At 35.3% G+C, this 26,853-nt stretch overlaps 1 protein-coding gene and 1 long non-coding RNA gene across 4 annotated transcripts in view; one reads left to right on the top strand and one right to left on the bottom strand.

Moving 5' to 3' along the window:
* The window catches only part of Orc4 (origin recognition complex subunit 4), a 42,459-nt gene extending 31,332 nt beyond the window's left edge, over positions 1 to 11,127 (bottom strand). Inside the window, exons 1-2 of one of the 3 annotated variants that reach the window (XM_090342859.1) lie at positions 11,052 to 11,127; positions 6 to 93 (exon numbers count right to left, since the gene is read on the bottom strand). The gene's annotated coding sequence lies outside the window, so the exon portion shown is untranslated. Of the gene's footprint in view, positions 1 to 5; positions 94 to 2,234; positions 2,413 to 10,310; positions 10,382 to 11,051 lie in introns of those variants that run through there. The other 2 variants (XM_090342860.1, XM_090342861.1) reach the window with 2 other exon arrangements.
* Positions 11,128 to 11,388: 261 nt separating this feature from the next.
* Positions 11,389 to 17,836, top strand: LOC150056393 (uncharacterized). The gene is made up of 2 exons (XR_016537315.1): positions 11,389 to 12,178; positions 16,039 to 17,836. It is a non-coding gene; the product is annotated as an uncharacterized LOC150056393 (long non-coding RNA).
* Positions 17,837 to 26,853: the final 9,017 nt, after the last annotated feature.

Here is a 26,853-nt window from a genome sequence, read left to right as displayed (position 1 = left end):
CTCACCTTCTTTAGTGCCAGGCTGGCTTTGAACCTCAGATCTCAGCCTCCTGAGGAGTTAGGATTACAGGCGTGATAGACCAGTTGATAAATTCTGTCAAGAGAAGAGGGGAAAAAATACATTAAAAAAAAAAAAAACCCATAGCTTTATTCTTTACTGCTGCAGAATTTTGGTTTTGGTTAACATACACTGAACAAAATAATTAACCTGCCTCTAATACATGTATTTAAGCTCTAAGCTACATAATACTCTGCAGATTACAACAAAAAGGTCCATACAGTCAATATGGCTATTAGCAGCTACTTGTTTTTATTTAAAATACTTAAAAGTTAAAATTATTTAAAAAACCACAAACAGGTAACTAAAAATCATAAATAAGATACAACAATGGCTGTTTTACCCATATACAAATACACATATTCATAAAACTATATTAGTATACTCAGTCATATAATAGCCAAAAAATATATCATTAATGGAATAATCATATATACATATACAAAAAAAGTAATTTGTTTCTCAGCAGTGTTTCTCCTATATATCAATATATGTTTACTAACTATGTTTTCTAAACAGCACAGTCTGAAATTGTCAAAAAAAAAAAAAGCTATGAAGAAAACTGGAACCCATAAGATACTTAAAAACTTTTAGCAATCATTTTTCTCATCTTCCTAATTAGATTATAACATTTATAAGGAACATATAGTATAGCAGCCATAACTGAAGGGTATTCACAGTTCTCATCTATGATGAAACTCTAGTACTTATAATTCCTTACCTTCCCATACATCTTCTAAAAATCGCATGAATGTGATTTATCTCATAAAAGCATTCTTTTATAAAGTGTACAAATTCACAAGTTATTACTTTATTTTGTAAGAAGGAAAAAACAATGCTAAATGATAAATTCTAGTTAATAAAAGTTTGGACATAAGGTGGCCTGGTAGTAAATTATGATTACAGATATATCAATTTTATTTTATTTTCCTTATCTGTTTCCACATTCATCAATAATTAACACCTGAAAGACTGTTAAAAAACAAAATAATTTTTTAGTCCAAGTTACATATCTGAGAAAGTACAGAATGCTCTACTTTATCAGTAAGAACCACTTTTCCATTCTGCAGTAAGTAGCAATGAAAACATCAAACTTTTCCACTGACTTAAGTATTTCTGTCCTGACAAGTATGAAAACAATTCTCTTTACATTAATTCTGGAGCACTTAGAAAGTAACTGATTATTTAAAATTTACACTGCACTGTCAAAGAAAAAAAATAAGAGAAATTATTAAAGTTTTATTACCTAACTTGGGCACTGTTAACTCATGCCTAGAATTGAAGCTATTCAAGAGACTACTAGGAGCTGAAGCCAACCTGAGCAGACAAATCTTGAGACTCTTAGCTCCAATTATTCAACAAAAGGCAAAAATGTAGGTCACATGGCTGAACATCATATTAGCGGAAAAAGGAAGAGCTCTAGATATGGGTATCAGCTCCTCCCCCTAGTGGCACAAAAATGTTGTCACCTAAGCCTACTCTAGTTAATCTGCATGTAGGACATGACTTGAAGAACCCTTGTAATGAAAGGACATTTGTTTAGGTTCATGTTGCACACTTAAAGTCCCAGTATACAAAAGGGGGAGGCATTACAGATGGAGAGTTTGAGACTAGCATGGGCTACACAAGAGTTCAATTCTTTTCAAGTGTAACAATACACCTTTTAAATGAATCATGACAGATACAGGGACTAGTTCTAAGGTTAATGCAAAGTAGATATAGTGAAGTACCTTACAAATGTACTTCAATGCCAGTACTAATTCAAGTGAAATAATAATGTATGGGAAAAGTAAAATCAGATAAATAAGAGCTGTAAAACTTAAAAAAGTCATAAGAATATAAATAGTTATAATAATGCATACCGCTTTCTAATTAGTTTTCAGGAACTTATATCAGGGAAGAAATGATCTACTAAAATACTAGAATAATTTTTCCCCCCAGTCCTGGGCCTTGAACTCAGGGCCTGGCCCTGTCCTTGGACTTTCTCAAGGCTAGAGCTCCACCACTTGAGCCTCAGCACCACTTCTGGCTTTTTACTATGAATGTGGTACCAAGGAATCGAAGTTGGGTCTTTATGCATGCTAGGCAAGCACTCTACCACTAGTCCAAACTCTAGGCCCCTCCTAGAATAATTTTTAACAACAATATTAGTGATGGCAGACACCAATGACTCATACCTGTAATTCTAGCTACTTCGGAGGCTGAGATCTGAGGACTGCAGTTCAAAACCAGCCTGTGAGAAGTCTAAGTTTTTCATCCCAATTAATCACCAAAACAGCTGGAAGCAGAGCTGGGGCTCAAGTGGTAAAGTACTTGTTTTGAGCAAAAAAGCGCAGGGACAATGTCCAGGCCCTGAATTCAGCCCTAGAATGGACACATATCCACAAAAAATGTTGGTGAAATTGGTAGATGGAACAGAAAAATTAAAAAGATGACACTATAAAACAAACTTTCATATATCCTGTTAGCCTCTTTTGAGGAAGCATTTAAACTTCCAGTAGATGGCATTTCCTTTTGAGAGTTCATCATAAATTAAAGAAGGGCTGTTAACATGATTCTCTTTTTAGTTAAAGATAATATCAAAGACAATACCACTATCACTCAACTTTCTATTTAGGAACAAAGTTAAAAATCAGACTCTGGATCAGGAGAGTGGTCTAGTGGTAGAGTCCTCGCCCAGCATGCACAAAGTCCTGGATTTGATCCCTCGGTACCACATACACAGAAAAAGCCAGAAGTGGTGCTGTGGCTCAAGTGGTAAAGCCCTAGCCTTGAGAAAGCCCAAGGACAGTGCTCAGGCCCTGAGTTCAAGCCACAGGAATGGCAAGGAAAAAAAAAAGCAGATTCTACTACTGATAACCTATTATCTAACTCTACATAGTTAAAATTATATAAAGAAAGAAAATTCCCATAAACATCATTTTCTATGATCACGTATACACATGACTATTGAGCCTTTGGGATATAAGAATATCCTCCTTTGAAATGGAAAGACTTAGAAAAAATCATATTAAGTGAAATAAGCCAGACTCAAAGGAAACATAGGCTCAATGGTTTCCCTCATTTGTCATAATCAGCAGAAACCTTGGGCTTTCCTGGCAGAGATTTACAACAGAGCAAAACCTAGATACATAAGGCCATATAGTATGACACTAAATGAAAGGACCTCCAGGACATAGAAACGAAAGCCATATAATGAGTGATTGTTGTCCTTAATGTACTATGTTATCTCTCATCTCTTTTGCTGTCCCTTGTTATCTCATATGGTTATGGTATTTTATCTTGTTACTGTATATATGTTTATTTGGTTATTTGAAATAGGATAGGGAAGGGGGGAAAACAAGATGGGGGGTAAGGGAAATGGGCACCAAGACATGAGAAAGGGTATCAGTGTTTGTGAAGTAATGGACTTTCTATCTGATGAATATAATGTAACCCCTCTATTAATTACAATAAAAATTATATGGAAAAAAAGAAAATTCCCTGTGACTCTTATCAGCAATTAAATTAACCAGCAAAAGCTGGAGTCTCTATGGCTCAAGCCTTGAGCAAAGGAGGCTGAGTTCAACCTCAGTGCCAGCACCACATACATACATACATACACACACACATACATACATACAGTAGAAAAGTAAACCATAAACCAAAGGAAAGTGAAAGTGCCACATTAATTTTAGGCAGAGTATTTCTAATAAAAAGGGCATTCTATGACAATAAACAGTCAATTATGCTGTAAGACAATCAAGCTTCAATAAACCTCTGCACCATAAAAACCCAAACCATCATCAATTACAGAAGTAAATAAACAGCCTCAAAAAAAAAAAAAAAAAAAAGAACCAACAAAACAAAAGCTATACCGGAAATGCAACCAGAGCAGAAGCTTGGCTCAGTAAGCAGACCTCCAACTAGCCAAAGAGCAAAGCTTCAGGTACTGAGTACTGGTCTTACAACAAAAAATAAAAACAAAGAAATGTAAGCAGCAAAAATGAGTAGACTAGGAATTTCAACAGATTGCTATGAATAATTGACAAATCTAGCAGACTGAAAAAGAGTATAGACATATTTGATCTATCAGTACCAACAGTTCTGGTTGTAAATGATATTTATAGAAAAGTAAATAGAAAAACAGCAAAATACACATTTTTCATAAGCTCACAAGTCAAATTTACAAAAATAAACCACATTCTGCATCACAAACATAGCTTACCACTTATCAGAACACAGTTAACAAAGGAATTAAATACAAAATGAATGACACGTGAAAACTCAAAATATGTATGGGATGAACATATCACATATGGAAAAAAAAATCAAGAGAAATTTAAAAGCCAGAGCAAAAACAAAATCTTCCATGTTGTGTGCCTGTGATTAAGAATTTAAAAAAAAGAAAACTGACTTTAAAGGGTTAACAGGCTTATTATTTCCTCATAGATTTATGGATGTCAACTGTTCTTATGTAACAGGAAGAAAATAGTAACACATATTTGCATATATGTATTTCTCCTCATAGAAATTTATTCTTAACTATATTTTTATTGATTAAAGCTTATAAAATATAAAAAAGAAACTTGGACAAAAAAATGAAAATATACCTTATATAGCAAAAGTAGTCCAAAGAGGAAGAATTAGAGCACTGAATATATATCTTATTATAAAAAGATTAAAGTCAATAATCTTAATTTCCACACAAGGGAAACCAGAAACAAATTTAAAAAAAAATTAAAGCAGGAATCAATAAAAGTGAAAACCGGAGATAAAGAAGATCAACAAAATAAAACTTTCTCAAAACCGTCGATAAAATTGGTAAGTTTCTAGGTATGCTAATGGAAAAAGAAAAACACAAACTGTAATGAAAGATATGAAAAGAGGACAACCACTACTGATCCAGAGACATTGAAATAATACAAAAGCAGATCATGAATATACTTGAAATTCTGCTAATTTAGTCCCTGGGCTTGAAGTCAGGGCCTGAACAGTGTCCTTGCACTTTCTCAAGGCTGGAGCTCTACCACGTGAGCCACAGCACCACTTGCGCGGTTTTTTGTTTGTTTGTTTTCATTCTATGTACCTGGTACCAAGGAATCAAATCTGGGTCTTTGTGCTTGCTAGGCAAGCACTCAACCACTAGGCCAAACTCATAGCTATAATCGGGATAATTTCCTTAAAATACGATCAATCCAAAATTACTTATTTTTTATTCTTTATTTTATATATTTTTTATTTCAATGTATAGAGGGGTTACAGTTATATTCGTCAGAGAGAGGATGCATTACTTCTCACACTGATATCCATTCTTATGTTTTTGTCTCCATTTCCCTTCCCCCACCCCCTCCCCTCATTCTTCCCCTCCTATTTCAAATCCAAATTTATTTAAGGGGTGAGTGTCCAAAAGAAATGTACTCACAATCTGACTTATGAAACTATAACCCCTCTGTATATCACCTTTATAGTAACTGAAGTAAAAATAAAATTTATACAAGATCACCTGAATAAGACCACCTTTTCTAGCAAAAAAATTAAGTCAATTCCTCACTTTTTCTAAAACAGAAAATGACAGGCTAAGATGGGTTCACTGATAAACTATAGCAAATATTTAAGGAATTTATTATCAGTTCTGTACAATGTCTTCCAGAAAACAGAAGCTGAACAAATAATTCTCTGCAATCTCCTCCAGAAAACAGAATCAAAGGAATACTTGTAAACTCATTTTGAGTCTAGCATTACCTAGCAATCCTTATTAACACTTTTGTTTTTTTTTTGGTGAGTCATGGGGTTTGAACTTGGCCTGGGCACTGTCCTTGAGCTGTTCAGCTCAAGTCTACCACCCTAACCCTGGGCCTGGGCATTGTCCTGAGCTCTTCAGCTCTAGGCTACCATCCTACCCTTGAGTCAAGCCCCATTTCTCATTTTCTAGAGCTTAATTAGAGTTAAGAGTCTCAGGTTCTTTTGTGCCCCTGCTGGCTTTGAACCTTGATCCTCAGATCTCAGCCTCCTGAGTAGCCAGGATTACAAGCATGAGCCATAGCACCCGGCTTATTTATACATTTCTAAAGTAATAAATGTAAAACATACCAACAGAAAAAGAAAGAAAAATCCTATGATCTTACTAAGTGCAGAAAAAGCATAAAAAATACCACTCAGAATAAAATCTCTTCAAACTAATAATAAAGTATCCTCAATGTGATTAAAAAGCAATGACAAAAAGATCTGCAGATGGGCTAGGAGTTTGGCCTAGTGGTAGAGTGCTTGCCTAGCACACACAAAGACCCAGGTTCAATTTCTTGGTACCACATACATAGAAAAGGCCAGTAGTGGGGCTGTGGCTCAAGTGGTAGAACTCTAGCTTTGAGAAAGTCCAAGGACAGTATGCAGGCCCTGAGCTCAAGCCTAGGACTGGCCAAAAAAAGCCCCCAAAACTGCAGATAACAAGAAACATATTTTCCTAATGTTGAGAAACTAGATACTCTCCTTCTAAGATTAGGACAATGCAAGGAGGTCTTGTAATCATTTCTATTAAAAATATTACTGGAACTCTTAATTATTCTAATGAGAAAAAACAAAAAGCACAAAGCTATATGGCAGAGTAGGATATAAGATTATATCAAAGTTCCTTTTGCTTTCCAAGTAAAAATTAAAATTAAAATGGTACCACACATAAGGAAAAGTATATAAACCTACTCCAAGAAAACAAAATAAACCTAAGTAAACAGGAATTTTATTTACTCTGAACAGAGTAAATGTTGCCAAACCATTTATAATATATACACATACATCTTTGATATACAGAGTCAAAATCCTAGAAAGTAAGTTATTTTGTGACTTATCATTAATTTTGAAGTTTATCAAAAAACAGAAGACTCACAAGAGCCATCATAATGTGGGAGAAGAACAAGGACAAAGGACAGTTTAGAAACTGCCCACTTTGAGACTTACTACAAAGCTACTGTAATCAAATGTTTGGTACTGGTGAAAAACTAAATTAGGGTAGCATTTATCCCTCCCCACCAATACCCTAGAAATATCTTAAAGAAATAAAAGTAATGATGCACCTACAGTTTTAGTAGAGCAGTAACAAGTCCAACCCTGAATCAGTAGGAAAAGTGAAATTGTAAAGATTAGATTGTTAATCTTGAAATGGAGACTAAAAAAGAAAGAAAGAAAAAAAAAAACCGGGGCCGGGAGTTTGGCCTAGTGGTTAAAGTGCTTGCCTAGCATGCATGAAGACCCGGGTTCGATTCCTCGGTACCACATACATAGATAAAAGCCAGAAATGGTGCTGAGGCTCAAGCGGTAGAGCTCTAGCCTTGAGAAAGTCCAAGGACAGTGCTCAGGCCCTAAGCTCAAGCCCAGGACTGGCAAAAAAAAAAAAAAACAAAAAAAAACCCCAAACCCATTCACACTAAAAAAAAAAAAAAAAAAAAAAAAAAAATCAATGGAACAATGGTTTGTTTTCTGAAAAGATTATCAGAACAGAACTGTAAGGAACGAAAGACCCAAGTTAATAAAATCAGATATTTAAGAGGGATATTACAACAGAAAGCAACAGAGGATCAGTGAGGAATATTCTAAAGTAATTATATTTCAATAAGCTGAAAAATCTAGAAGTATATAATTTTTAGATCCATTTAGGACCTACCAATTTGAACCAAGAAGATAAATACAACCAAATATGTATCACCAACAAGCAATGCGATTGAAAACAGTAATTAAAAAAAAAACCAACAGGAGCTGAACAACTTCTCATACCTGTAATCCAACAGTATTATTACAGAAAATGCCTATGACAAAATCCCTCATGATCAAGGTCCTGAAGAAACAAAGACCAAACTAGAACATGAATAGCCAGCATTAAAGTGGAGAAAAACCGAAGCATTTCCTCTAAAATTTAAAACCAAGGAAAGTGTTCACTCTGTATTCTTATTCAAATCGTATTTGAAATAGCATCTAGAGCAATAAGGCAAGAGAAAGATATCCACAAAGGTGCCAGGAGGGATCCCTACCACACTGCTGGTGGGGGTATAAACTCATTCAACCAGTAGGGTGATTCTTCAAAAGACTAAATGGAGCTCCCATATGACCCAGCAATTCCACTCCTATTTACCATAGCAAAGATATGGAACCATCCCAGATGCCCCTCACTAGATGACTGGATCAAGATGTGGTATTTATACACAATGGAATTCTATGCTGCCATCAGAAAGAATGACACCACCCCATTTGTAAGGAAATGGAAAGATTTGGAAAAAATCATATTAAGTGAAGAAAGCCAGATCCAAAAGAACATAGGCTCAATGGATTTCCTCATTTGTAATAATTAGTACACATCAAGGACTCTCTTAGCAGAGGATTACAACAGCTCAAAACCTAGGTACATAAGCTCACATAGGATAAGAGTAAATGAAATCAACTCTAGGATATGGAAACAAGAGCCTTATCTTGTGTGATTGTTGTTCTTAATGTACTATCTATTTCTCTTCTCTTTTGTTGCCCTTATGGTTAATCTCACATTGTTACTGTACCTAACTTTGTTACCTGGCATATTGTATATATGTTTGTTTATTTGAAATGGGAAAGGGAAGGGGGAAAACAAGATGATTGGTAAGGGATGGGGGAGGGAAATGGGGACAAAAACATGAGAACAAGTATCAATGTGTGACAAATAATGCACCTACTATCTGGCGAATGTAACTGTAACCCCTCTATACCGTACCCTGACAATAAAAAAAAATCTAAAAACAATTTTTTAAAAAAAATCATGAAGACAAAAAGATATCCACAAAAGAAAGAAAAGTTACAAATTATCCCTACTTCCTTACAATATGATCTGTACTAAAGTTCTGGTTTTCAAATTTAAATCAACACTAAACAAGTAGGCATTTATTTAGGTACACTAGCTTGTAATGCCAGCTATAGACTGAGCAGGAAGAAGTTTAGGAAGGGTCTCAACTAAGTATCCAGTCTAAGCAACAGGTATACCCTGATGAGAAGGAATTTCCTTCAATGTGACAATTCTTTAAACAAAACAGACAAAACAAAACAAAACAAAAAAACAGAATTACTGCACAAAATTCTTACTAATATGATTAAAAGACAATGAAGAAAAAAAGCTACACAGCCAGTACGTTTTTGAAAAAGTTGGTGGCATAAACTAAATTAGTTCGAAAATTACGCTTATTGGGGTTAGCAAAATTGAAGGATAATTGCTCAGTGAGCTCTGTCATATACTGTTGTGGGATTATAACATGATAAATGTTCTCAAGAAAAGTTTGGCAGAATCTACAGTTATTGAAGACTTGCATGTATAATGTAGAAAAATACACCCTTGTGTATATTCGTATACAAGTATATTCGTATACAAGTATATTCATAGTGGCATTGTGTATTAGGATACATATGGTGGTATTGTTCATAATTATTAAAAACTGAACACTACTCAAATGTCCTTTAATATTAGAGACTAAATTGTGGCTCTGTTCTAAAAATACTATCCCACATTTCATATATTAGTAAATCACAGTGAAGACATGTGAAACAAAGATAAACATATTAACACGGTAGGACTGTAGCAACAGTAAAGAAAAGATATGAAGTGATATGTAATCTATACACAAAAAAATAGACACAATTAAGAGCACTGTCTAGCAATACTGACATGACTGGTGGTTGAAAGATACTACGAAAAGCAGTAAATAATAACCACAAAAATAAGGACACGGTTACACCTGGAAAAGTTGAGGAAAGGGAAGATGAGCAATTAATGAGGGTTTTTCTCTCAAGTGTTACTCATATCCTACTCTTCTGGCACTGCTAAGAGGTCAATTTGTATGTGGTTTATGCAGGTATCCGTATATTAAATACTTGTGTATATTAAATACACAACCAGAAGACCTTAAAATTGTATTAAGATAGAATCTGTGTGGTGCAACATACAAATGAAGAAACATTTTAAAGCAGAGAATTACTGTATACAAGGAAAAAGTATGTAAGCAGTAGACTACAATGCATAAGTGGTGTTCATCGCTAAACCTTGCAGCAAGTACAGCATACAAAAATGCTAACTATAATAGTGTACCTTAATAACTCACACTACAGATTTAAATAACATTTAATCAATAAACATAAAAGGTTTAGTTAGGTTTAAAAAAAAACGCCTTTAGCTATGTTTCTCTAAAGTACAAAAGATAAATGAAAGATCGTAATGCTGTTAATTAATACTGCTCATAATGAACGAATGTCAAAGTGCCACTACGTACCAAAAAACAATTGGGGGACCGGGAGTGGCCTGGTGGTAGAGTGCTTGTCTAGCATGCACGAAGACCCAGGTTCAATTCCTTAGAACCACATACATAGAAAAAAGCTGGATGAGGTGCTGTGGCTCAAGTGGTTAGAGGGCTACTCTTGAGAGAGGACAGTGCTCAGGGAAAAACAAACAAACAATTGGGATGGGTAAAGAAACACTATGTGCAACATCTTAACACTAAAAATCATATTGAAAAACACAAACACTATTTTTTTTTAACCTTACCTACATTACAGGAAAGTAGACTAGATGATGTCCCTTTTCTCCTTATCAACCCTAACACTCAACCCGAAGGACTCTGCAACCCCGCGTTTGTGCGGCAGTAACATTTCACTCCAGCCCTCCCGGCTGGGCCTCACCAGGGGTAAGCAATGAAGGGCGCAAGACCCAACCCAAGAAGCCCGGCAGCCTCAGCCCCTCGGCCTTCCCGCACCCGGGCAGATCCCATTCATCTCAGAACCCACCGCCACCCGGCCCAGCTGCCCCCCAGCACCGCGGCGCTCCCGGGGCGGCGTCCCCCGGCCCGGGGGGTCTCGGGACCGCCCCCCCCCATGGACTTTCGGCCTACCCGGCCTAGTCCAGCCTGCCCATCCCAGTCGGCACGACCTTCACTCTTCCCTCCCCACTTTCTATTCGCTTTCGGGGGCGGGCCAGCCAACTTCAGGTATCTGCCCACAGAAAACCCTGCTTTTACCGGACCACACCCGGGATGCAACGACTTCAAAAACCGCTCCAACGCGCGCTCGCTCTCTCTCTCTCTCTCTCTCTCTCCCTCTCTCGGTGTCTCTTCTGCTTCACCTGCTGGAGCCAAACGCACACTGCGGCTCCCGACAAGCCCCGCGCGCACGCGCCGCCGCTCTCACTCCGCCCCCCGCCAGCCCAGACACGTGACCTCGGGCGCCTCCGTCCCCGCCCACTTCCGTTCCCCCTCCTCCCTTTAGGAGGGAAGTGGGAGCTGGGGGGGTGTTAGAGTAGCGACTTCCTCCCGCTCCTCGCCCCCGCCCCTCTACCCCCTGCTACAATGTCTTCCGGGTCGCGAATGCCTCGAAGCCTTCTGGGAAAACATCTCATTTCCTCCCCTCCCCCTCCTCCTGCCATCCACCAACCAGCCTCCCGTCAGAGCGGGACATGCGCAGTGAGTGCCTCCCGTCTCTTCTACCCGAACCCCCCTCCCCCCCAGCAGAGAGACCCCAGCAGCAGCAGCAGCTGATGATGAAGAGAGAGGCAGTGGCAGAGGGGGGGCACCTTTTATTTCTATTTTTAAAGGGACAGGACACTAATTTTACCCCACATCAACCTTGAATTGAGGGGGGTGGGGGGAAGGCGGCTGAGTTCCTTCCCCCACCCTCCAGCTCGGAGCCCTGAGAGGGGGATTGAGCCTGAGAGAGAAGAAGGAGTTTCTTCTTCTTCGAAAACCCCCATCCACGACTCCTACCCCCTCACCCCTCCACTCGCCTCCTTCCCGAGCCCCCTCCACCCTTCTCTTTGGCCGTGAGAGGAGGAGAGAAAGAGACCAAAAGCCTCTTAGCAACACAGACCCTTTGCTGCTGCTGCTGCTGCTGCTGCTACTGCTGCTGATGCTGCTGCTGCTGCTGCTGCTGTTGCTGTTGCTGCTGCTGCTGCTTACTGCTGCTGCTGCTGCTGCTACTGCTGCTCCTGCTTGGCCCTGGCTGGAGACATCTCACTACACCCAGGAGCAGCCACTTCCCTAGCTCTCCTCCTCCTCCTTCGCATCCTCCTCCTCCACTCCCCCCCTTTATTACCCTTTGTGTCATCCTCCACAGCTCCAGGGAAGGCACTCAAAAGTGGGGGGCAGGAAAGGTAAGTGTGTCTGTGGGGGCTTCATTGCCTTCCTCTGGCTCTGACTTTCACTCCGGGGCAACAGTAGCACCAAACCTCATACGCAGTGGAGCTCCAGGGTGAGGAGGGGGTGGTGCTGAGGGGGGGGGTGAGTGAAGGAGGGGTTGGAGTGAGGAGGGATGTGTGAGCTGGAGTGTCCATCCTGTCAGGGGAGAAAGGGCACTTTTATTTTTATTTGCTGTTGTCAAAAGTGGGTTCTCTCCTCCAGCTAACATCTGATTGTGCCTTGACTCCAGTGGGGGAGAATACAAAAACAACCCCTCCTTTCTCCAACGAGGCGCCAGGGAAAGAGACAGAAAGAGGCACACTTTCTAGATGTCACTTAAAATTTTTCATTTGGAGAGCTTTTTTCCTCTCTCTCTCTCTCTCTCTCTCTCTCTCTCTCTCTCTCTCTCTCTCTCTCTCTCTCTCTCTCACCAAGAAAAGCTCTACTGCATTTGTTTCTGAGTGGGAAAATGTCGGGATCTGTATTGTATTGGAACTGCTTTTTCATTTAGGGACCTGAGTATTTTTTCCCCTTTTTGCTACTGTATGGTTTGGATGTGGACTTTAGGGTTGGAGGACTTGACTGGTATTATGCGGTAGGGATTTAATCTCGTCATTTTTCGTTTTGTCTGAATTGCACAGCAGATTTCAGATTTTTAATTGATAGAGGCCCTTGGTTAAGTTTTTACTTGTATAATTGCTTTTATGCTAAATATTTGTTTCATGTGTGAGTGTATAAAGTTCACTGCTGAAAATGCTTAAAGTTTAAATGCTGGTATTGTCTTTTCCCACATACATTCCTGATATTTATTTTCCATAAAATGAGAAGATGAACTATTTCATAATTAACTGAGTATAATTTTCTAATCTTTATAACTTGTCTGAACAAGTAATCCCTACTGAAAACTTTATGTTGTTCTGGCTTCATGGAAGGCCAAACCTTTCCATCAATAGTTTGCTGGATTGGTACCACTTTCAGTTTTAAATGAATTATTTATTTACTGTTGTAAATTGAGATGAGTTTTTCATCTTTCAGGGTACTAAAACAAATTGCTCACTATGTAAAAGGGGACTGATTTCTATAATACGTTTTCATGAGTCAGAAACATCATCAAGTTACAGTGTATTTGTATTTAGATACATATGGAAAGGTAAACCCAGATTTAGGTTTATAGAATAACAATCTTGCATGGTATGTTCTTACTGGATTGCTTTCGTTCAGTGCTGTATTTTATTTCACAAAAGGTACAAAGTATACTTCTTATGTAGGCCTTTTACTTAGAGCTTACTTTGGGAAGTGGTATTTTGTTTCATATTTACATTTATTTCTTTCCTGTCTGATGTACATACACATTCTTTCTCTCTCCCTCATTACCTCTCTCTCTTTCCTCTTCTCATCTCCAGCTTCTCTCCTTCCTTCTCTTTTTCTATAATACAAGCACCATTTTTCTTTCTTCCCATTTATTAAAAACTGATTTAGTGTTTCTTATTCTCATAATTTATAACCACAAAAATATTCTACTATATAGTGGCAATATTTTGGTCGAACTAGTAATATGAAAGCTGCAATTCAATAACCAGAAAGGATCAGAAATAGAAAGATATTTGAAGTAAATATGAAAATATGATGATGATATTCATATCTTAGTTTCTTTACAATAAAGCTAAGACAAAATACATTCATCTTTCAGTGGCTGAAAACATTGCATATGTAGAAACTTGTTCTTTAAAATTTTAAATATTGTGTTTAAAAGTAGACATTTTTACATAGAGGGATAAATAAGCTGCATAGTAAACAATATGCTTATAATTCTTTCGTTCCTCTTTATAGGTTTGAATAATTTTCTACATTTCTCTGAATTGTAATGATGCACATCAGGAAAAAAAATCTGTACCAAGTTCAAGTTTTTCTGTAACATCAATACTACTATTGTAGGCTCACCTAAAATTTCCTGCTCTCACACTTAAACCTCAGCAACCTTATTGTAAGAGATAGAAAGTTGGACTTAGTAAAGAAATCAATTTTAAGTAAGCAGATTATATAGGTAATTGGTGTCATAGTTGCCCAGTTGGCAGCTGAGTTAAAATTTATAGTCTTGAGTTTCATGCCTTTACTTTTGTGTTTTCCTTTGGAAACATTCCTTACTCTACAACCCCAGGGTAACCCTTTATGATTGGAAGATTCCAGGTTTCTCTTAGTCAGATAATGATTTATGCTAAATATCCCTTTATTGTAATTTTATGATGGCTTATTTTTAAAACATTAAGAACAATTGGTATTTTGGGATGGTAATTTTTCAGTTAGAAGTTATCTTGGGAGCATTTAACTCTTCATTTTCATTTTCATTTTCTTTTCTTAGGTTGGTTCTCTACCACTTGAGCCAAAGCTTGCATTTCTGGATTTTTTTTTTTTTGCTGATTATTTGGAGATGATAGGCTTTCAGACTATTATGCGAACTGTGATGCTCCAATCTCAGCCTTCTGAGTAGCTAGGATTAAAAGAACCCAGTCCCTAGGATTAGTTCTTCATTTTCCATCTTGTGGAAGTTCAGAGAGCTGAGGAGCTTGTCCAAGGTTCCACAGCCTATGAGTGTAACTCAGGGACTGTAAAACTCAAGTGTCATACTACTTACTATGCTATATTACATCATTACCTTTCGTCAGGGATGAAACGATTGGGCACAAGTTTGTAGATATTACTAACATTTTATAAGGAGACATGTCTTTTCTGAGAGTGTGAAGATATGTAGCCTTACAGTTTTATTTTTTCCCATTTATAAATTCAATAAGTTGTCAGTATTTTAAACAAATAACTAATTTCACTAGTGAATTAGAGTTATTTCTATTTGAGAATTTTTTTCAGCTTTTGTCAGTCATGGAACCTGAACTCTGGGCCTGGGTGTTGTCCCTGAGCTCTTAAAGCTCAAGGCTACTCCCTTAACCTTGAGCCACAGTGCCACTTCTGGATTTCTGGTGAACATCAGATCTCAGCCTCCTGATTAGCTAGCATTACAGGTGTGAGCCACTACAACTGGCCTTTTCAGCTTTCTTTAATGGTTTTCTCCCTCTGAATCTTTAGTTAATCAATAAGTATTTCTTCATTGTGTATTGAGGACCCATATTTATAAAAAGTTAGAGAATGCATGTTGTACTTTAACAGTTTGCTTGTGAGTTTTGTCTTCATGAACTAGTTACAGACAAAAGTGTTTTCTTGTAAATGGCGCTGTGCCTCAGGGGTAGGGCAGTATAGCATTGAGCTGAAGAGCTCAGGAACAGCGCCCAAACCCAGAATTCAAGTCCCATGACTGGGGGGAAAATAGGTTTTCTTGTTAAAATTTATGTCCCTCATTTTCAGTATAATGCGTGGTCCACAATAGGACCTATTGATGGTTTGTCATAATCTTTGCTGGAGGAATATGAAATTGCTCTTCTCTCCTTCCTTTTCCCCTTGTTTTCTGCTATAATCGCATGATAGTAGTCATGCCGTAAATATTATCTTCTTGTCAGTTTCTTTTCTTTATATATTCTATGACTTACCTGTTCTAATTAATAACCAAATTACTTGTAACCATATAGTACTCATAAGTGAAGTCTTACATGTTTGTAATCCTTGTATATATTACAAAACATTACAAAAGTGCTTAATTTTGAATAAGCAATGATAAAAAAAATCTTTGTAAAAACATACTTGTTTAGGATGCACTTATATTTCATTTTGTTGAGTAAATAGTACATTAGCTTGTAGGAATGATTAGGCTGCTTTTTGCCAGTTCTTTGAAGCAACTGTTACTTAGGTGATGTGTTTCCCTGACTTTGTTTTTTTGGTCCTTACCCAGACAATTACCAACTTTCCAGTTTTCTATGGATATGAAGATTTACTTCTAGTCATCAGTGGGATCCCATGAAGTCAGCCAGAAAGCCTATATGCAACTTACGTATCTCTGTAAACTTGCCTCAATTTCAATTGTATGTGCACAGCAGATTGTACTTAGCTATTTATTAAACATCTATGAAGCATCTTCTGTCAGGCATTACATTAGGCATCTGAAAAGCAAACACGGCCCCTGCAATTTAATGTGAAGAAAATTAAATACAATTTAATTATGTTCCGCAAGTGTATTGGTCACATCTTTATTTTGGCTTGCCTAAATAAATTTTATGTCATCTAAATGGATATTGTTAGGTGAAAAAGTACATGTGTAGCAAGGATATTGTTGTATTCTGTTAAAATAGTTAAATATTAAGAAACTTTTTGCACTTAATATTGTGTTCTGGAAATTTTTATTCTGTATATAGCTTACTCACTTCAGACAGTGGAATTAGGCTGCATTTTATTATTTTTTATCTGACGATGACCAACACTGTTCATCAAATTTTTCCCAAAGTAAAAAGAATCCAGACTCACCAAACTTAACTATTTTTCTCAAAAGTAACTCTTCTTGGGCCGGGAGTTTGCCCTAGTTGTAGAGTGCTTGCCTAGCATACACGAAGACCCAGGTTTGATTCCTTCGTACCACATACATAGAAAAAATCCAGAAGTGGTGCTGTGGCTCAAGTGGTAGAGCTCTAGCTTTGAGAAAAACCCAAGGACAGTGCTCAGGCCCTGAGTCTGTGCACAGAACTGCCCCCCCCCCAAAAAAAAGAAAAGAAAAAAGAAAAAGAAAAGGTAACTCTTCTTTCATTGCGTCTCATACAGAAGAGTCTTTTATGGTCTTTTGGGCGATAATGTACATTTTCATTTAGACTTTTTGGATATTCTCAACCACATTTTAGCAATTCTAACGGCATGATTTATTTGGTATTGGTATATACCTTTTAGGAGTTATGGGAATTTCGTAATATATATTAAATGTATTATTTCAATACTCCAGACAAAACTTAGGCATTTTACTTATAAAACAGTTGTGTTTAATTTTAATTAAATAATATTTTTTCTATAGTTCTAGTGACGTAAATTAGAGATTGCTAATACTGGTACTTTAGAAACAAAAACCACTTCTCATTTCTTATGAAGAATTTTTATACGTAATTAAAAATATTAGCAAAAAAAGTAGCATTCGCTGCACTCTCCTCAATATATGTATTTTAAAAGAATGGTGGATTACAAGTGAAAAACAGGTAATGCCTCTGCTAGCTGGTACAATGTCTGGAGAAGGTAAATAAGATTCCTGAGTGTTGAGTTCTGATTTCTTTCACATTCATTCTTTAATTCTGTTTTAGTAGTTATCTCAGAAACCATGTATTACTTATATGCAACACTGTGATGAGTTTTGATTTCATTCTTTCTCTGTAGTAGTTCTTGTGATCTTTGCATTATTATCCCCATATTACAAGTGAAGAAAGCAATTACTAATTAAGCGGCATTGTATCATTATAAAGTAGCAAAGTGTTCTATCATATTAGATTGACTACACTTGCTAATTTAAACTAATTACTGTAAAGAATTGTTATCAATCTGTACACGTTAGTAAAATCAAGTCCCTGGTAGCTTATTGGTAGTGATGGAAAACTTCTTCATACTGTACCAGATGAAACTGAAAACCAACTTCAGTCACCATATTTAACAACCAAATGTATACGTGCAACTTAAAATAAAATCTACATAAAGCCAATCTTCTTTTTATATGGTAAAAATGACATGTGTGTTTTATTTACTATGTTGGCTGTACTGGGGATTGAACTCAGTACCTTGTACTTGTTTAGTCAAGACCTTTAGCATTTGCACCATACTTTCAGTTCAGTTTGGGATTTTAGTTTGTTTGTTAGTTTCACACTTTTGCCTGAGCTGGCCTCAAAAATGGGATCCTCCTACATAAGTGTATTTATAGTGGGGCAACTCTAATCAAAGTGGAATTTATATTGTCTAGTATTGTGGTGTATCCATACTACCTTCCTATAGACTCATATATTTTCATAAGTATGTGCTCTTTACAACTGGGTAGAGTAGAAAATATTTTCAGTGTATGAATAGACTTATTAGTATCACTGTTGTTTGATATGTGAGTACCCTGCCACTTAAGCTATACCTGCAACCTTCTTTGGCATTTAGGGTCTAAGCTTTGTTATTGTCATTCCATTCCTAGACCCAGGCACTGTTCCCTGAGCGTTTGTGCTCCAAGCTAATGTTCTACAACTTGAACCACAGCTATACTTTCAGCTTTTGGGGGGGGGCAGTTAATTGGAGATATAGAGTCTGACAGACTTTTCTGTCTTCGGCTGACTTCAAATCATAATCATCAGATATCAGCCTTCTGCGTATCTAGGTTTATAGATGTGATACACTTCACTTCCTGGCCAAGGACAAGGGTCAAGGTTTGTTTCCCCCCACCAACCAACCTAGACTGAAATCCACCTGCCTTTGACCTCCAAATACCTTGAGTTCATAGGTACATACTTTACCTTGCTCTGTGGTAGAGTGTGTCACTTTTTGTCTGGACTGGCCTTTCACTGTAAACCTCTTGAGGTGACAATATGACCAGCTAAGAATGGAAAACTTTTTATTTCTCTAGATGCCTGAAAAGTATTATGGATTTAAAACAGTTAGCTACAAGCTGGTTTTGTTTGTTTTTTGGTGTTTATGGGGCGTGAACTCTGGGATTCAGTGTTGAGTGTTTTCTCTAAGCTTTTCAGCTCAAGGGTACCACCCTACTCCTGGAGGCACAGCCCCACTTCCTGTGTTTTAGAGATTAATTGGAGATAAGAGTCTCACAGTCTTTTGTCCCCAGGCTGGCTTTGCATGGAGAGAGTGGGGGTAGGAGGATATCTCAGCCTCCTGAGTAGCTAGGATTATAGGCATAAGCCACTGCGCCCCGCTCTAAGAAGCTTTTTGATTCCGTTGGCCAGAGTTGATTTTTGTATGGTTTGATTTTATAAATAAAAACAATTAAAATAATTTTTCTACTTTATTAATCAGATACTTGGATATCCAGCCTAGGTAAATGTCCATTCATATTTTATGCTTGTATTGATTACCTTCCTGTAAACATTTTGCCAATACATTTAGAGCCTGTGTACTTTAGAAACAGTTTTAAATGCTAAAGAAATATTCTAATCTATATAGTTCAGAAGGAGAGATATTAAGAATGAGCAGTCTAAGGTTAAAATAAGTCACAGTTTTCTTAGGTATACTAAAACTCGTTCAAAAAGAGATAAGGCAGAGTTCTATCTGCCTTGAAGACAGAATAACTCAATATGTCTTCAAAAAAAAAGGTGGGATGTTCACATATTTAAAATAAACTAAGGTTTATCTTTTTTTTTAAAGTTTAAGACTTTTATTAAAAGGTACTTTCAGTTTGTTGACTTTTTCTCCCTTTTTTTTTTTTTTTTTTTTTTTTGCCAGTCCTGGGCTTGAGCACTGTCCTTGGGCTTTCTCAAGGCTAGAGCTCTACCACTTGAGCCTCAGCACCACTTCCGGCTTTTTTATATGTATGTGGTACCAAGGAATCGAACACGGGTCTTCGTGCATGCTAGGCAAGCACTTTAACCACTAGGCCAAACTCCTGGCCCTCGTTGATTTTTTGAAAAAAGTTAATTGTAAACTTTTATTAAAAATTAAAAATAAAATTTTTAAAAATCTCAATTTGACCAGATTTGAAGCAATTTAAAAACCTCTAAAGGTGTATTGAGGAAAACCAGAATTTTTTAAATAAAAAACACATTTGCCATTACCAAAAAGAGATGTCTTTAGGTAAAAATAATAAAAACTATGCTGCATAGATAATGCAAATAATTCTAGTTATCTGGTCAGCAGGCCAAGAGCAAGCACATAAGGTCTTTAGCTCCAATCTTTTGTTTTGTACTTGGACTTAACTGGAAAGAGAATCTCTAATGATATTGAATGCACATAATATAAAGTTTATACTTCAAACTTGGATGTAACACACTGTGGTTGAGCCCTTAGTTTAGTTACTTATGTAACCTTTTCTTGGAGAACTCCATATCATTGACTAGCTTGTTTAACTATATTGTTTTAAAAGACTAATATGAGTTAAGTAAATTAATTACCAACCGTGAAATGGTGATAAGTTTTGTACATCTGTGTCTTACTCAGTTCTTTTGTCTACCAAAAAAGATTTCATTTTTACATCATCACATTTTTTGTTTGTTTTATGCTAATGTTACACTTATTCTTTTGCCTGGTCTTACATTTCTTTTAAAACTGAAGGTCTATATATTAGAAGTTACAAATAAATATAAAAATAATTCCCAAGATTTAGTGCTAGATTATATTTAATTTAATCCTTAGATTGCAGCTATTTGTTTATACTCAAGTCCAAGAATGTTCACTAATCTGCTGGCCATTAATTAAGTTAATCCTGTACTCCTAATATTGTTAGCACCTTAAAAGAATGGTCAGACTTACATTCATAAAGGAAAACTATTTTCTTTTTAGACAGCCTCCTTGCTGAAAGTATGCTTACCTAATAAATGAACTATATATTTGTTAGGAGAAAGGGACTTTTGTTAAGTGAAAAATTGTAAAATGGGAAAATTTTAAAGGTTAACATTAATAAATATTAAATGACAAAATATTAAATAAAATACATATTCCTATAATGACAGATTTAAAAGCTTTAAAATATTACTATAAAATAATTTTCCTTCTTTCACTTTTACCACAGTGGAGTTTCTGCTGAAGGATTTCTAGGCCATTTTAGAAACTGTAATCTAGTTAAGGTTTGTTTATGCTTCCCATCTCTGTTTTGCTGATGGTATTAGAATGCAGGCCAGAGCCAGACAGCTAACTGTTTATAACATTCAAACTTCAATTAAAGCTACAGTGTTCAGTTTATATCAGAAAGTTCATATCAGCTTGAAACGTCACTAATAGTGTTATTGTAGTGATTTTGTGTAGCTATCAGTTTTCAAAATCTTACCACTCCCTAAGGAATATACATATATGTATATATATGTGTGTGTATGCATATATATATATCATCTGGAGGTATTAACATTTAACTCTTTTATAGAAGCAAAAAATGGAGTTTATTTTGCAATTTGCTATTTTCATTCTAACAATTTTTAATTGTAACTAGGTCCAACAGTTTATCTTATTGCTTACTTAAATGGCCCAGTTTGTATTCTCAAATTAATAGATTCTTTACTAGATCTTACTTTGCCTTTCAGTTGACTTGAGACCCTTTTCCATCTGGAAGAACATAACAATATGTTGCTTATTATAAAATATAACTAGTAGTCATGTTACTTCAATTTTCTTATGCATATGGATGGAGCGTTAAAAAGAATTTCACTTAATTTTATATCTCTTCTGAAATGCTGCTTTTGTTGTTTGTGATTTCTTTGTTTAATGTATGTTGGTAAAATTTTATTTATTTTTATGAGTTATTAAGATTTCCTTTGAAACATTTCTTCAGCTGTTTCTCTGTTTTCATACAGTTTTCCTAAATAGTCAATAAGTGACTTGAAATTGTGTTTGTTTGTTGTTTTTTAATCTAGATGGCATACTTGAAATATCCACTACTTTCTCATTCATAAAGCTAAATTTTAATATTTCTTAATTTTATACCTTTATTGAGTAAATGTATACTTTTTTTAAAAAAAGTGTTAGGGTTCTTAGCCCTTTTTTCCTTAGGTTTTTTTAAAAATATTTTTTATTGTAATTAATAAAAGGGTTACATGATATTTGCCAGATAGAAGGTGCATTAATTCACATACATTGATACCCTTTCTCATGTCTTGGTCCCCATTACCCTCCCCTCCACCCCCCCATCTTGGTTTTCTCCCCTTACCTATCCAATTTCAAATAACCAAATGCAAATATATCCGATATATCAGATAACAAAGTGAGATACTGTAACAATATGATATTTCTTTAGTTTTTATTTGCCACTTAAGATCTTATGTTTGTCTAGGCTGGCCTTGAAATGTAATCTTTCCCTATCTCCTATGTAAATAGGATTACAGGCATGTACTACCATGCCTCTTTCCATATTCTTTACTTAAACATGTTTTCCTTGAAACTTAAACTATAACATATAAATAACATACTCTTTAGGAAAGATGAAAAATCATGATTTTCTGGTAAGTTTTTAACTTAAGTATTACAATGACAGGATTTACCTGAAAGTAACAGTCTGTTTTAGAATGATATAGCAGTAGAAAATTAGAAACTACTACCAATAGTATCTGAAGACAAAAACTGACAGACATTACAAATTTGGATTTGTAAATTGAATACATAAATTTCCAAGATAAATTATGTTGAGGAGCAGATCAAGAAGTCTGTATAGTATGTTCCCAGTTATCTGAAAAATAAGTGTATAGGATATTACATTTGCAATGCATAAGAATGTACAATTGCAATGATATATAATACATAACTTTATACTGTGTAGTCTACAAATGCACGAAGTTTGTGCCGTAAGTATTTAAGTATATCAAGGAACAATGTGAAAGATATGCATCAAGTTATATCTTTTATATATAGAAAAGATGTATCTGGATGCAAACAAGAAAGATGAATGTATGGTTTACTATGACTTTATTTTTAAAAGTAGTCTTATATTCTGACACTAATTTTGTGATGAAAACTTATCCTTGCATATTAAAAGAATGAGGAAAAATGATGTAGGAAAATTGCAGTCCTAGAAAAAATTATATAGACATATTTCTTAAATACATTGCGATTAGTATTTGCTAAAGAATCATCATAGCTGGATACTAAATAAGACCTATCAGAATGATCTAATCTTAGAGTAAAAAGTCCAGTTGTTGAAGAAAAAAAATAGATATAATTTGTCTTGATTTTTAAATATTCCATCTTTCTGAAAAACATTCACTTGTATATATTGGGTTTCCAGGGTGATAAAGATGTCAGTTACAAAATCATAAAGTCTATTTGAGTCTGAAGTCAAATAGAGTAGATGGGAATAAGATAAAACATTATTGTAATGAGTGATATAGATTATTTTATGCTTATTCAAGACACCAGTCACACAAACACAGATTCTATAATGTTTTCTATAATGTTTGAACCAATTCCATAGAGGACAAAAGTTTAAAAAAAAAAAGTTTGGCTACTTATTCTGTAGATGACCTGTACTCCTTGGTAAAATATCAAGCTAAGCTGTAAATATGCTTAATAAAGAAGCTGTTAGAATGTTGTAGAGTTAAATCACAGTATGCTTTTAGAGAGGATACAAATTAGACTGTGTTTAGATAAAGTAGAAAAACTAAGTTGTTATAAGAGATTAATTCAGGCAATGACAAAAGATGGGAAGCGTATTTTTAGTAGTTTGAAAACTCATGTTAAAATTGAGAATAATATTTGAAATTAGGGAAGTGGTTAGAAGTAATATACCTTTAAATTTATTTTCTAAAGTTTTATTTCCCAGAATGTAGGTCACAGAAAAAAAATAAAGAAAATGAGAGAAAATAACTTGGAGAAAAATTATGAGTAGAAAATCCATTGAGCCTGATTTAGTGTAGTTAGATATGATTGGGAATGAAACACTCTAGTTAAAATATGAAAACATTGGGCAAGAATACTAAGGGTTTTTTTCCTTTCACAATTAAAATTTGTACCCAGAATGATTCCTGAGTAAAATTATGAGTAGTGCATAACTAAAATTATTTATTTAATGTATAAACCAATACTAAAAGGAGTAAAAGGATATCAGTGTTTTTCCTATTTGCTTTATACATTTTGTTTGCATCTAATTTATTTCCAAATAGTCCTATCATGTAAATTGTCATTACATCTTACCATTACCACCAGTAACTGAATTCTTAGATTTTTGCTTTCTGGTTTGGTTTTGTTTTTTGCATAAAACAGAAATTCAAACATCTATTCCACATATGGACCTGTATCTTGTTTTCATCCAGGAAGAGTTATTTAAAATACACATTTACACACACACACACACACACACACACACACACACACACACACACACAGCTGGCATTGACACAGGGTTCATATTCTTTCATCATTGTCACTGTTATTATTAACATTATTATTCAACCAAGGATTTGTCTATATCTTCAGCAAAGGTATGTAGATACCTATTGTGTGCTTACCGTTGGCAAATTAGGCATGAGTCTTGGTCTTCTGTTCTGACACCTTACAGACAGAGAAAGATACTTATAAAACAATCATAGAAATAAACACAAAATTGGAACTTTTTAGTTACTGGGGAGAATTAACTGTTGCTTCTTGAAAAAATTTAACCAATTAGAGGTATCAAGGGAAATCTTTTATAAGGAAGTCTTTATTTAGCTATCATCTTACTGAGTAAAAATTAGTTTGATCATGATAGTGAAAAGAATTTCCTGAAAAGAAGGAACATTCTGTAGTAGGAAGGATCATAGTACCTAACAATAAACTAAGGTTGACAAGGCAGATGTTAAGAGCAAGAGAGGTAGTGTGATAGAAGATGATTCCTGGTAGGTGGGTAGGAGCCAAATCTCAGGAAACAGTAGGCAGCACTTTCCTATATTCTTAGGTTTAATATAACAGACTGGTATTATTTATAGTGAACGTGAAAGGTTGTATTACATATAATTATTTTTATTTCTACTTAAGATTTATAATCTTCTTGCCCATTGAATCATGGCTACAACTGTATATCTCATAAAACATTTGTAATATATAATATTGGAAAATTGTGAAAGTAAATTATTCTAGTTGTTATTGATCAAGCTATGAATGATGTAGGAGGAAAAAACTTACTTCAAGTGTATTGGCTTGGTCTAGGATAGGTGGCAACAAAAGATGATAAAGAACATAGTTGGACAATTTGGGAAGACCCTCAGTGGCTCCTAGATAAACACTATCTAATGACCAGAGTAAATGAAGGGAAAAGAATTAAAATGGCATTCATATATCTACTGTGTAATTACATCAGTTGTAAATATCAATATTTTATAAATATAAACATTTATGAAGTCTTTTATGTAGCAGTAGAGTATCATTTCAAAATAATGGCAGTATAAATGTCAACTTTATTTTTATTATATTCAAAGTAATTTGTGTAGTCATAAGTGCTTTTAGTTGGGAGCCAGTGGCTCATACATGTAATCCTAGCTACTCAGTAGGCTGAACTTGAGAATCATGGTTTGAAGCCAGGCAGACAGGAGACTCTTGTTTTCAATTTATTACCAAAAAGAAGAAAAAAGCCCAGAAAAGGAGTTGTGGCACAAGTGTTAGATCAGTACTGCTGAGTAGAAAGCTCAAGGACAGCACCCACACCCTGTACTCAAGCTTGAGGACTAGCACCAAAATTAAATAGTTCTTAAATTACCAGTTTACATTACTTCAAGCCATGGTGTTACTCTTGAATATCAAAGTATATATTATTTGGAATTTTAAAGTGATTATGTTGGAGATATGTTTTTTACCTTACTTTTGATTCAGCTTTAATCATCAGTTCATGTGGCTATTACATTTTAAGGCTCTTTTGATACTAGTTTTTATCTCTATTAAGTAATTTATAATCCAGTGATCTGAAGTTTAAGAATATTATAAAAATAATGAATCACTTAAGTCACTTTTGTTAAAAACAAAATAACATGAAGATATATTAGCTTGGAAGAGAGAGAAAAATATATACAAGCATGCATTGGATAGATAGGTGCATATCAAGATGTTGAATTCTTCCAGTGAAATCAGTGAAGATTCAACATGTATCAGGAAATCTTGAACTTAATTTTCTGACATTTGTCAGGTATGCCAAACCATGCTTTTAAAAACATTTTAATGTTTCAATACCACTACACAAATAGAGAGTTTATTTATTTATTTCTTATAGAGCATTTTGAGACATTATAACTTGCATTGATTCATGTTTTACGAATTTTCTAACAGACTACTGAAAAATCATACATATCACTATTTGAAAAGCTTATTAGTTTGTTGGAAAATTAAGTTTATTGAATTTAATAATGCTATCTTGCCAGTCTACCTCTAAATAGAAATAAATTATTTAGGAATAGATGTTATTTTTCTGTTTTATAGCATCTTGCTTTCTTTCTAGCAATACAAGAAATTGCAGTCCTATGATACATACCCTCTTTGTCTTTTGTTCTTTTATTTAAAAAGATTCAAAATGCATAGTTATAATGAAAGAATGGTGAACAGGATTTCTTTATTTTTTTTTTTGCAGAGTATCAATAGTATTCTTCCAAAACACTTAACTTATGCTATTTACTGTGGCTCAACATTTTATAAATTTCATCATATTTACTTCTAACAGTCAGAGAAAATATTCAAAGGAACACATTTCAGAAAATAATTATATTATTTTACTGCTAAGAAATATTGTGCTGAAAACTTGTGTAAAGAATGTAAATGTAAGGTGGACAAATCTTTTTCTATGTATGTGGTACCAAGAAATGGAACCCTGGTCTTCCTTCATCCTTCATGCTAGTCAAGCAATCTTACCACTAGACCAAACTCCTGGCCTTTATTCTTAAAGTTAAATTCTCATTTTTTTTAAAAATCAGTCCTGGTCTTGAGCTCAGGGCCTGAGCTCTGTCCTTGAAGTTTCTCAAGGCTAGAGCTCTACCACTTGAGCCTCAGCACCACTTCCAGCTTTTTTCTACGTATGTGGTATGGAGGAATTGAACTCAGGTCTTTGTGTATGCTAGGTAAGCACTCTACCACTAGACTAAACTCCTAGCCCCCAAAATTC

The sequence above is a fragment of the Megascapheus bottae genome, chromosome 12 (assembly GCF_031878675.1).
Source record: "Megascapheus bottae isolate mThoBot1 chromosome 12, mThoBot2.hap1, whole genome shotgun sequence".
Classification (NCBI taxonomy): Eukaryota; Metazoa; Chordata; class Mammalia; order Rodentia; family Geomyidae; genus Megascapheus; species Megascapheus bottae.
The sequence above is the reverse complement of the archived record's forward strand: the minus strand, read 5'-3'. Positions and strand labels throughout refer to the sequence as shown.